The sequence below is a fragment of the Euphorbia lathyris genome, chromosome 6, assembly GCF_963576675.1.
Source record: "Euphorbia lathyris chromosome 6, ddEupLath1.1, whole genome shotgun sequence".
In the NCBI taxonomy this organism is placed as follows: Eukaryota; Viridiplantae; Streptophyta; class Magnoliopsida; order Malpighiales; family Euphorbiaceae; genus Euphorbia; species Euphorbia lathyris.
This window is the reverse complement of record NC_088915.1, coordinates 1,017,133-1,028,960: the sequence shown is the minus strand read 5'-3', so window position 1 is coordinate 1,028,960 and position 11,828 is coordinate 1,017,133. Positions and strand designations below refer to the sequence as shown.

The following is an 11,828-nucleotide window of genomic DNA, read 5'->3' as shown; positions in this document are numbered from 1 at the left end:
AGATTAATATTCTTAAATTCGACGAAATATTTGTATTTTAATTAATTATTTTTCAAATTGATCTAACTTGCTAATGTTGGGCATAAATTTGCTCCTTGTTGCAAATGTTGGGCATAAAATTATACCATGTTAGACATTAAAATTAAAATTACTGCTGATTGTCAAGGTTATGAGTATTTTTACACTTCTCCCTTATTCCTAATATAAAAATATAATTTGTTTAACTTTCATTAAATTTGTTGAAAGTTGTTACTAGTTATAAATGCACTTGTTAAATGGCTTGGTGGATGTGCAGGTTTCCATGAAGTATCCATAGGGAACACAAATTTGCTACAGCACTGCAGAATTCATTTAGGAGTAGTATTTTCTCATTAAAAGTAAATTAGATATAAAAAAGCAGGAAAAAAAACCACATAACACCAGCAAGCTCAATTGTTTGGCACTACAAGAAAAATAGGAGATAACTACCGATTTTAGGGACTAAATGTATTTGAGTCATTAAAATATTGACTAACTTAGTCATTATCTTGGTTTTATAGTCGTTAACGTGGATGTTAGATCTGGAACCACGTTAGTGACTAATGGGTGGGATTTAATGACTTATTTGTTGGTAGTTAAAATAGTAATAATATAATAATAATAATAATTTATTCATAACCTAAATCTAAAGAGGGTAGAACTTGTGTAGCCCTTTTGTCTTCTTCCCTCTTTCTTCAAACCCTTGCCCCTCTCTCTCTCTCTCACCTTCGCTGACATCTCCTCCTCCCCTCCCCAAATACACAACAACCTCAGACAATCCCTAAATAGCTGCCTCCTGTCCCCCTATTTTGTTCCGACGAACTGAAGAAATTGAATAGGGAGAAGAAATAGTTAGCGGACTTCCCTCCATCCCGCTTTCTCTCTCTCTCTCGACCCACTTTCACCAGGTTAGGGTTTTTTTTTATTTTATTTGCAAATTTGGGATGCGCAATTTCTTTCTCTAATCAGTTTTCTCCCTCATCATCGTTCATCAAGGCTGTTGACGCTGGATTGCTTACTCGAACGGCTGAAGCCAACTTTGGTGGAGAATGTGAAACTTGTGTGATTCCTAAGGTGATTATTTGTGATTAATTTCGGTGAAGCTAGTAGAAAATAAACTATGAGAGGTGCCCCAGATGTAGGATCTCTGTTTAGAAAACTCAAGCTTGCATATTTATGAAATGCATGTATTTTCTGTTTAACTTGTGATTCTAAGTTCTTGTGCTCTTGTGGATTTATTTACTTTAACTAATAATTTTCTTTTACTTGTAATTTGTTGTTATCATTTCAACAAATAACAACCTATTCCATTGTTGATAAATTACTCATTTGTAGCTTATAAGTTAGAACCCTGTTTCCACCATTAGCTTAGTGGGATTTAATTTAGGCTGTTGGTTTGAATTACAACTTGAAACTTTATGTTAAATAAGTTGTAAATTCTTGATATGTGTGTTTTTAGCCTCTCTTAATTTGAAGGGTACGATGTATGTATGTTTTTGGTCGTAGCTGCAACAAGGACTACCACAACTAACCAATCTAGATGAATTGAATCTATTTCTATATAAGTACTATGTTGTCTTCTTGGAAATTAGTTGTGTTTTACATTTATTATATTCACCATTTTATACTTCCAACAACGTAAATGCTCCATTCTTGATGCAACTGTTTCAGTTTGGTTCTTTTTGATGAATTTTATATGAAAGGAATTTATGTTGCTCTTGGTGGTCACTTTCATAAGGCAATCTAATTCATTGAAATGCTTAACATAGAGTTGTTTTTCATAACTTTAAATTCTACCATTAACATTATTCCTTATTTGTTCAGCTATGACGAGTGATGAAGTTACATGAGAAGACATGAGGGAAATGAGTTCTTCAAGTTTTAGGACCCTGTTGAGCTCCAAAGTCATGATTTTGCGGATGTTGTGAAGCAAGCTAAGGTATATATAGATTATTTAAAATCTTTCCCCACACGAGCTTTACTCGTTTGTGAAGCATACACCTTGAATTAACATATTAACAAAATTCATATATATTCCATATAGTGAGTGAGATCCCATTAATCATTAACGAGTTTAATAATTATGTAAATCAGCATAAAAATGGGTTATCTTTCATACAACGATGATGAATGAAAACGTGTACAATATGAGTATGGATTTTAACTTGATTTACAAAATCATAATAATAATAATTAAATAAGAGAAATGTTGTCTTAAAAAGCCAGGTGCAATACTAATGAAACACTAATGTTTTGACTTGCTAAACCTGGAGAAGCCTTTCTTCTTCCCACTCCATATTACCTTGGGTAAGTCAAGTTTTATTTAAATAATTTTATCTTGGTATTTACTTTTACTTTTCCTGTTTCTAAATTTGTAAGTTACGTTTCTGACCTTTACTTTTCTACTTAATTCATGCAGATTTAATAGAGATCTTAAATGGAGAACTAGAGTTGAAATTGTACCAATTCAATGCACAAGTTCAAATGGCTTCCAAATCACTGCACCAGCTCTTGAACAAGCTTATCTTGAAGCTGGAATAAAGTGTGCTCGTCACTAACCCTTCAAACCCTCTAGGAACATCCATGACTCGGACCAAGTTAAATCTTCTACGCAACTTCATTACTACAAAAGGAATGCATCTCATTAGCGACAAAATCTACTCCGCCACCGTGTTTTCCTCCCCAGAGTTTGTAAGTATAATGGAGATGTTGTTATTGGTATTTACTTTCATAACGCAATCTAATTCATTGAAATGCTTAACATAGTGTCGTTTTTCATAACTTTAAATTCTACCATTAACATTATCCCGTATTTGTAGCTGTTAACCAATTTTTGCTTAGGTAAATATATTTTTGTAGCAGCACGTAATGTATTAGCTACAACTATTCAACTATGATAAAAATATTGTAGCTAATTAATATTTAGCTACAAAGTTTACCCATCTATAGCAATATTAATAATTAGCAGCTACAAAAGTTAGCTATGAATTAATTTTTGTAGCTAATATATACAAATAGCTACAATTATAACACTTTCATAGCTATTTACTAGTTTTTGCTTCAACAAGTGTACTTTATAGCCATATGCAATGTATCAGCTACAACCGCTTTACTATGATAAAAAATACTGTAACAAATTAAATTATTTAGCAACGAAATCTACTTATTTATTGCAGTTTTATAAATAAATAAAAACTATAGAAAGTAATGAATGATTTTCTTAGAAGTAATAAAATGTTAAGTACAAAAAAAAGTCAAAATACATCATTATAAAAAATACGTATCAAAACGTACATGATTAACTTCTTGAACTTTTAAGATTTCAAGAATTAAACTCCTAATTTTTTTTTTCACACACATTGAGGGGTCAATGTGTGTGAAAATTATATTTAAAGACTCAATTATAAAAAAAATAAATAATTAGAGAACCAAATTTTATTTCAATCATTGCGTATCACATTTGTTTTTTACAAGTTTATTTTCTTTTCTATAAAACAAAAAGAAATTGATAAAAAAAAATATATCTATATAGATTAAAAGTATAATAAATTACAGATAATGAAAAAAATCATCTACTAAAAATATTCTTTATAAATTAATAAAAAAAAGATCAGAGTTCCTTCAAATGTATTAAAGATATCAATAGTAAAGATAAATTATAGATTTTATTTAATTTTAATACCTGGAATAAGCTGCAAAACACACTTAACATTTACAGTCAGGAGTAATAATTTTACACTTAATATCTAAAATTGTGCGATTTTATCTCTAATATTTAGTAGACAGAAGCAATTTTACCCCTAATATTGGCAAGTTGAGTTAATTTCAGATATTATTATAAGACATTGATATTTTATTTTTTATTCTGTACCAATTGTGTATCAGTTGGTTCTAAAAAAAGTATCATATGTTTTGTGATTTAATAATAGAATTAGAAATTAATATTTATGAATTCGGAAAAAAATTTAAATTTTTTTCCCAGCTCATACAAAATATGGTATATTTTTTTTAATTTTTTTCACATTTAATCATATGTTTATAACCTATTACTAATGAGTGAGAAAATGACGATACATGTGAAATTTAGATGCCAAGATTCATGACCGAGAAAATAATTTATGAATTACTTTTAAATTTTTTTCAATTTATCTACTTTAGGGGTAAAATTTCTCTTGGCTATCAAAGTTAGGGATAAAATTACACTATTTTAGATGATAAGAGTAAAATTACTTCTAGTTGTAAACATGAGGGGTATTTTTACACTTTATCCCTTAATACTTAAAAAATAATTAATCAAATAAATTAAATATTAAATATTATAATATTGTCAATTGTTTTTTCATGACTATGTTTTTATTATCTATTTGAGAATAAATATATCCTACTCTATCACGATCCGTTAGGTAATGTTCAAATTGATTTATTCAAATTTATAAAATAACTATAACATAAAAGTCACTAAATATAGTAAAATTAAATAATTAAAAAAACAAATGTTGGAGATTCATTCTAACATACAAGATTCAGTCCAAATTCTAAGGAATAGCTTTTTCACTATAAAAAAATGTAATATCAAGGTTATCAAACCCGGAACGGTCCGGCCGGTCCAACCCCGTTCGACCAGAACCGGTCACAATTTCGGGTCAGAGGTGGTCCGGTTATTAAATCCTTGAAAACCGTTCAGATCCGCTCAAACCTGCCGGTTCAACCATGAATCGGTTGACCCAATGCCGGTTAAACGGTTTGATCCGGTTTGCTTTTAGACAAGTTTACTTAAAAAAATATATAAATTTTGACAAAGATAGGATTCAAACTTTGACCTTTAGTCTATAAATTCTAATACTTACCACTACACTACTATTTCACTTATGTCTTTTATTAACTATTTAAGAATAAATAATAATGTTATAACTTAAATAATTAAAATATGATTTAGTATTATTTTTTTTTTATTTAGATAAATATCATTAAACAATTATTATATTTTCTCAATATTAATACAGTTTAATTAGCATTTAGATTTTAAATATATACAAATAAATTTTAAAAATCTAATAAATTTAAATTTAAGTTGAATTATAAAATACATATCCTATTAACATATTTACATGCTAGTTATTAATAAAAAATAATCACTATTAATTTTAAAAGTATATATTTTCTTTAATTTTTATATTTATTTGTCATGTTAAATTTATTAATTTGATATCATGTTTTGATAGTAAATAAATGTTATTATATTAGTATAATTTTTATGAATATAGTTGATACTATACTATGTTATAAAATTACATATGAATAAAAATATAATTTGCATATGATTTTTTATTACCGGTTGAACCCCGGTTGGATCTCGATTAAACCTCAAACCCTTGATCCTTTATCTTTTCCAGTTGTTTGACCGGTCCGGTTTTGACAACCATGTGTAATATCATGCTCTAAATATAACAACAATTCTGAAATTCAAGGTTTAGTTTTGTACTTTCACATCTAATTAATCCATATTTAGATATTTATGTTCTTTTAATTTATCAATGCTATGATAAAAAATGAATATTTTTAAATAGGATTTAAAAGAATGAAGGGATGGAACGTGGATATTATTGCACATAGATCTCATTTTAAATCAATAACCTAACAACTTCAATCCTTCAAAGATTTCATATCATCCTTTCAAACTTTCGATTTATATTTAATATTGAATCAACTTCTTCTTCAAAAAAAATTGTTTTGTTGTTATACATAATAAAAACTCATATAATATTAAATAACGTAACGTGACTCAGAGTAAAGTAACGTAAATCAGAGTAACGTAATGCAACGTAACGTATCGTAGTGTAGCGTGACGTAACGTAACGTAACCTAAAGTAACATAACGTAACGTAACGTAACATAACTCAGAGTAATGTATCGTAACTCAGAGTAACGTAACGTAACTCATAGTAACATAACATAACCTAACTCATAGTCACGTAACATAAAGTAAGGTAACTTAGAGTAATGTAACTCAGAGTAATGTAGCGTAACTCAGAGTAACATAACGTAACTCATAGTAACATAACATAACGGAACTCATAGTAACGTAACATAATATAACTTAGAGTAATGTAACTTAGAGTAACGTAACTCAGAATAACGTAACGTAACTCATAGTAACATAACGTAACTCATGGTAACGAAACGTAACTTATAGTCACGTAATGTAACTCAGAGTAACGTATAGTAACTCAGAGTAACGTAGAGTAACTTAGAGTAACTTAGAGTAATTCAGAGTAACATAATATAACATAACATAACATAACGTAACTCATAGTAACGTAACATAATTGAGAGTAATGTAACGTAACTCGAAATAACGTAACATAACTCATAAGAACATAACGTAACTCATAGTAACAGAATGTAACGTAACTCATAGTAACCTAACGTAAAGGAAGGTAACTTAGAGTAATGTAACTCATAGTAACGTAGCGTAACTCAGAGTAACATAACATAACTCATAGTAACGTAACATAAAGTAACCTCACGTGACGTAACGTAACATAACGTGATGTAATGCAACATAACATAGAGCAACACAACGTAACATAACGTAACGTAACATAACATAACATAAGGTAAAGTAAGGTAAGGTAACGTAACGTAACATAACGTAATGTAAAGTAAGGTAAATTAGAGTAACGTATCGTAACTCAACGTAGTGTAACTCAACATAACGTAATTTAACTCAACGTAACGTAACGTAACGTATCATAACTCAGAGTAACATAACATAACACAGAGTAACGTAACTTAGACTAACATAACATACTCATGGTAACGTAACGTAACTCAATGTAACATAACGTAACTTAGAGTAACGAAACTTAGAGTAAGGTAACGAAACTTAGAGTAACGGAACGAAACTTAGAGTGACGTAATGAAACTTAGAGTAATGTAACGTAACGTAACGTAACGTAACGTAACGTCACGTAACGTCACGTAACGTAACGTAACGTAACATAAGGTAACGTAACGTAACGTAACGTAGCGTAACGTAACGTAACGTAACGTAACGTAACGTAACGTAACGTAACGTAACGTAACGTAACGTAACGTAACCTAATGTAACGTAGCGTAACGTAACGTAACGTAGCGTAACATAACGTAGCGTAACGTAACGTAACGTAACGTAACGTAATATAACGTAACTTAACGTAACGTAACTCAGAGTAACGTAACTTATAGTAACATAACGTAACGTAACTTATAGTAGTAACGTAAAGTAAGGTAACTTAGAGTAATGTAACTCAGAGTAACATAGCGTAACTCAACGTAACGTAACGTAACGTAACGTAACATAACGTAACATAACGTATCATAACGTAACGTAACATAACATAACGTAACGTAACTCAGAATAATGTAACGTAACGCAACGTAACATAACGTAATGTAACGTAACTCAGACTAACGTAACATAACTCATAAAAACCTCACGTAACTCATAGTAACGTAATGTAAAGTAAGGTAACTCATAGTAACATAACATAAAGTAAGGTAACTTAGAGTAATGTAAGTCAGAGTAACATAGAGTAACTCAGAGTAACGTAAAGTAACTGTGAGTAACGTAATGTAACTCAACCTGACGTAACATAACTTCGAGTAACATAAGTTAGAGTAATGTAATTTAGCGTAACGTAACTTAGAGTAACGTGACGTAACTCGGAGTAATGTAACGTAACTCAGAATAACGTAACATAACTCATAAGAAGGTAACCTAACTCATAGTAACATAACGTAATGTAGCTCATAGTAACATACCGTAAAGTAAGGTAACTTAGAGTAATATAGCGTAACTCAGAGTAACATAATATAATGTATCATAACGTAACTCATAGTAACGTAATGTAACTTAGAGTAACGTAACTTAGAGCAACATAACGTAACGTAACTTAGAGTAACGTAACATAGCATAATATAACGTAACGTAACATAACTTATAGTAACATAATGTAACTTAGAGTAACATAACGTAACTTAGAGTAACGTAACGTAACTCAGAATAACGTAACGTAACTCATAGTAACATAACCGAACGCAACTCATAGTAACGTAACACAAACTAAGGTAACTTAGAGTACTGTAACTCAGAGCAACGTAGCATAACGTAACGTAACGTAACGTAACGTAACATAACATAACTCAGAGTAACGTAACATAAAACATAGGAACATCACGTAAGTCATAGTAACATAATGTAACATAACTCATAGTAACGTAATGTAACTTAGAGTAGCGTAACTCAGAGTAATGTAGCGTAACTCAGAGTAACGTAGCGTAACTTAGAGTAACGTAGTGTAACTCCAAGTAACGTAAAGTAACGTAATGTAACGTAACGTAACTTAGAGTAACGTAACATAATGTAATGTAACGTAACTCAGAGTAACGTAGAATAACTTAGAGTAACATAACGTAATGATGTAATGTAACTTAGAGTACTGTAACTAAGAGCAACGTAGCATAACTCAGAGTAACGTAGCATAACTCAGAGTAACGTAACGTAACGTAACGTATCGTAATGCAACGAAACGTAACGAAACGTAACGAAACGTAACGTAATGTAACGTAACGTAACGTAACGTAACGTAACGTAACGTAACGTAGCGTAACGTAGCGTAGCGTAACGTAATGTAACGTAATGTAACGTAACGTAACGTAACGTAACCTAATGTAACGTAGCGTAACGTAACGTAACGTAGCGTAACATAACGTAGCGTAACGTAACGTAACGCAACGTAGCGTAACGTAACGTAATATAACGTAACTTAACGTAACGTAACTCAGAGTAACGTAACTTAGAGTAACGTAACTTAGAGTAATGTAACGTAATGCAAACTAAGGTAACTTAGAGTACTGTAACTCAGAGCAACGTAGCATAACTCAGAGTAACGTAGCGTAACTCAGAGTAACGTAGCGTAACTCAGAGTAATATAATGTAACGTAACGTAACGTAATGTAACTCAGAGTAACGTAACTTAGAGTACTGTAACTCAGATTAATGTAGCATAACTCAGAGTAAACGTAACGTAACGTAATGTAACGTAACGTAACGTAACGTAACGTAACGTAACGTAACGTAACGTAACGTAACGTAACGTAACATAACGTAACTCAAAGTAACGTAACATAACATAACTTAGTGTATCGTAATGTAACTCAGAATAACGTAACGTAACACATAGGAACGTCACATAAGTCATAGTAACATAATGTGACATAACTCAAAGTAACGTAACGTAACGTAACGTAACGTAACGTAACGTAACGTAACGTAACGTAACGTAACGTAACGTAACGTAACGTAACGTAACGTAACGTAACGTAACGTAACGTAACGTAACGTAACGTAACGTAACGTAACGTAACGTAACGTAACGTAACGTAACGTAACGTAACGTAACGTAACGTAACTTAGAGTAATATAACGTAACATAACGTAACTCAAAGTAACGTAACTTAGAGTGACATAACGTAACATAACTTAGTGTACCGTAATGTAACTTAGAATAACGTAACGTAACACATATGAACGTTACGTAAGTCATAGTAACATAACATAACAGAACTCATAGTAACGTAACGTAGTGTAACGTAACTTAGAGTAATGTAACTCAGAGTAACGTAGCGTAACTCAGAGTAACGTAACATAACTTAACATAACTTAATATAACACAACGTAACGTAACGTAACGTAACGTAACGTAACGTAACGTAACGTAACTCGGAGTAACGTAACTTAGAGTAATGTAACGTAACATAACGTAACTCAGAGTAACGTAATATAACGTAACATAACGTAACTCGGAGTAACGTAACTTAGAGTAATGTAACGTAACATAACGTAACTCAGAGTAACGTAACTTAGAGTAATGTAACGTAACATAACGTAACTCAGAGCAACGTAACTTAGTGTACCGTAATGTAACTCAAAATAACGCAAAATAACACATAGGAACGTCATGTCAGTCATAGTAACATAACATAACATAACTCATAGTAACGTAACGTAACTTAGAGTAATGTAACTCAGTGTAACATAGCGTAAGTAATGTAACTCAGAGTAACGTAACGTAACGTAACGTAACGTAACGTAACGTAACGTAACGTAACGTAACGTAACGTAACGTAACGTAACGTAACATAACGTAACGACGTAATGTAACGTAACGCAATTCATTAAATAAAGGATTAAGGTGCAAAATACCCCTAACATTTTGTGTCAGGAGCAATTTTACCCCTAACGTCTAAAATGTTGGAATTTTATCCATAATGTTGGAAGCGAGGAGCAATTTTACCTTTAACGTTGATAAATTGAGTCAATTTAAAAAATAATTCATCAAACTGTCTTTTCGATCATGAATCTTGTCATTTACACTTCACAGATGCGTTATTTTATCCGTAACAAATCACAAACATATGTTGGGATGTGAAAATAATAAGAAAAAATATTAAAAATATACTGTCTTTTGTACGAATTAGACAAAAAAAAATTCAAAAATTTCACCGAATTTATAAATATTAATCTCTAATTTTATTATTAAATTACAAAAAACATTATATCCATTTTTTTTAGAACAAATTGATATGCAATTGATGCAAAATAAAGAAAAAAAGGTGTGTATTTTATAATAGTGTCTGAAATTGATCCAGTTTATCAACGTTAGAGGTCAAATTGCTCTTGGCTACAAACATTAGAGGTAAAATTGCACAATTTTAAACGTTAGGGGTAAAATTACTTATGACCCAAAACGTTAGGAGTATTTTTTGCCCCTTAACCCTTAAATAAATATACACTTTCCAATTCTATATATTATATTACATCAATATGATTCTGAAATAAGAAAACTATGAATTCCGCCAAAAAAGAAAGTGTGAATTTTTTTTTCTCTAAAGAAAAAATAAAACAATATGAAAATGTATGGACGTGTTAATTGGGGGTGCCTTTTGAATTTCTATAACAGTGAAGTAAAATCAACAATTCAAAAATACATTAATTTTTCAATTACTTAGTAAACAAATAACGCAACCTCACGTGGATAGAATTCTAGCTTTGTTCCACCTTCGCCACTATCTATAATCCTGCTAGATTTTCACGGGAAATTTTCATTCACACCAAAATATCCCGCTCTAAATTTTCGACTAACTATGATAGTTCCTCTTTATCCTTTTCTTCTCCAAAATACGATTTTCTTCTCATTTTTTCTCTCCCATTTATACGTTTCGTTTTCTTCTCCAGGTCCAACGACGACGACCACCAGGACTCAACCAGCCTCCACATCGGCTTCTCCCGCAACCTATATTCTTCGTCGGAATTGATCTCCAACCAGGTTAGTTTAGTTTTCAATTTTTATATTAAATCCCTAACCCTACCTTAGTTAGTCTATTGTATATACATGAGTTATCTTTCAATTAGTCTTTCAGTAGATTTTTTCTTTCAATTTGACTTTCAAATTTTCCTTCTTTACTTATTACTTTGATTACTATTCTGAATTGAGGGTTTTTCAATTTATCTTTCAATTTACTATACTGCTTTGCTCCCAATTGAGACTAGATACTGTAAAGTTTTGCTTTTGGTTACTTATTACCATTCGGAATTGAGGGCTTTTGATGATTACTGTTCTGTTTTGCTTTATTTTAATTCATTAGCTTCAGTTGTGATGTATTCATCTCAATCTAACTAGTTTCAGTTGTGATGTATTCATTACTGCACTTTTTAGCTGCAGGTACTACAATTTATTGATCTAAGTGCTAAGTTGATGTACGAAAGG

General features: G+C 30.9%; 1 long non-coding RNA gene across 2 annotated transcripts; it reads left to right on the top strand.

Moving 5' to 3' along the window:
- The first annotated feature begins 745 nt into the window (after nt 1-745).
- On the top strand, nt 746-11,384 carry LOC136232113 (uncharacterized). 2 transcript variants are annotated; one of them, XR_010690312.1, is made up of 5 exons: nt 746-926; nt 1,015-1,092; nt 1,843-1,957; nt 2,438-2,709; nt 11,297-11,384. It is a non-coding gene; the product is annotated as an uncharacterized lncRNA (long non-coding RNA). The 2 variants fall into 2 exon arrangements; XR_010690311.1 differs by lacking the exon at nt 11,297-11,384 and having other exon boundaries at nt 2,438-2,853.
- The last annotated feature ends 444 nt before the right edge of the window (nt 11,385-11,828 follow it).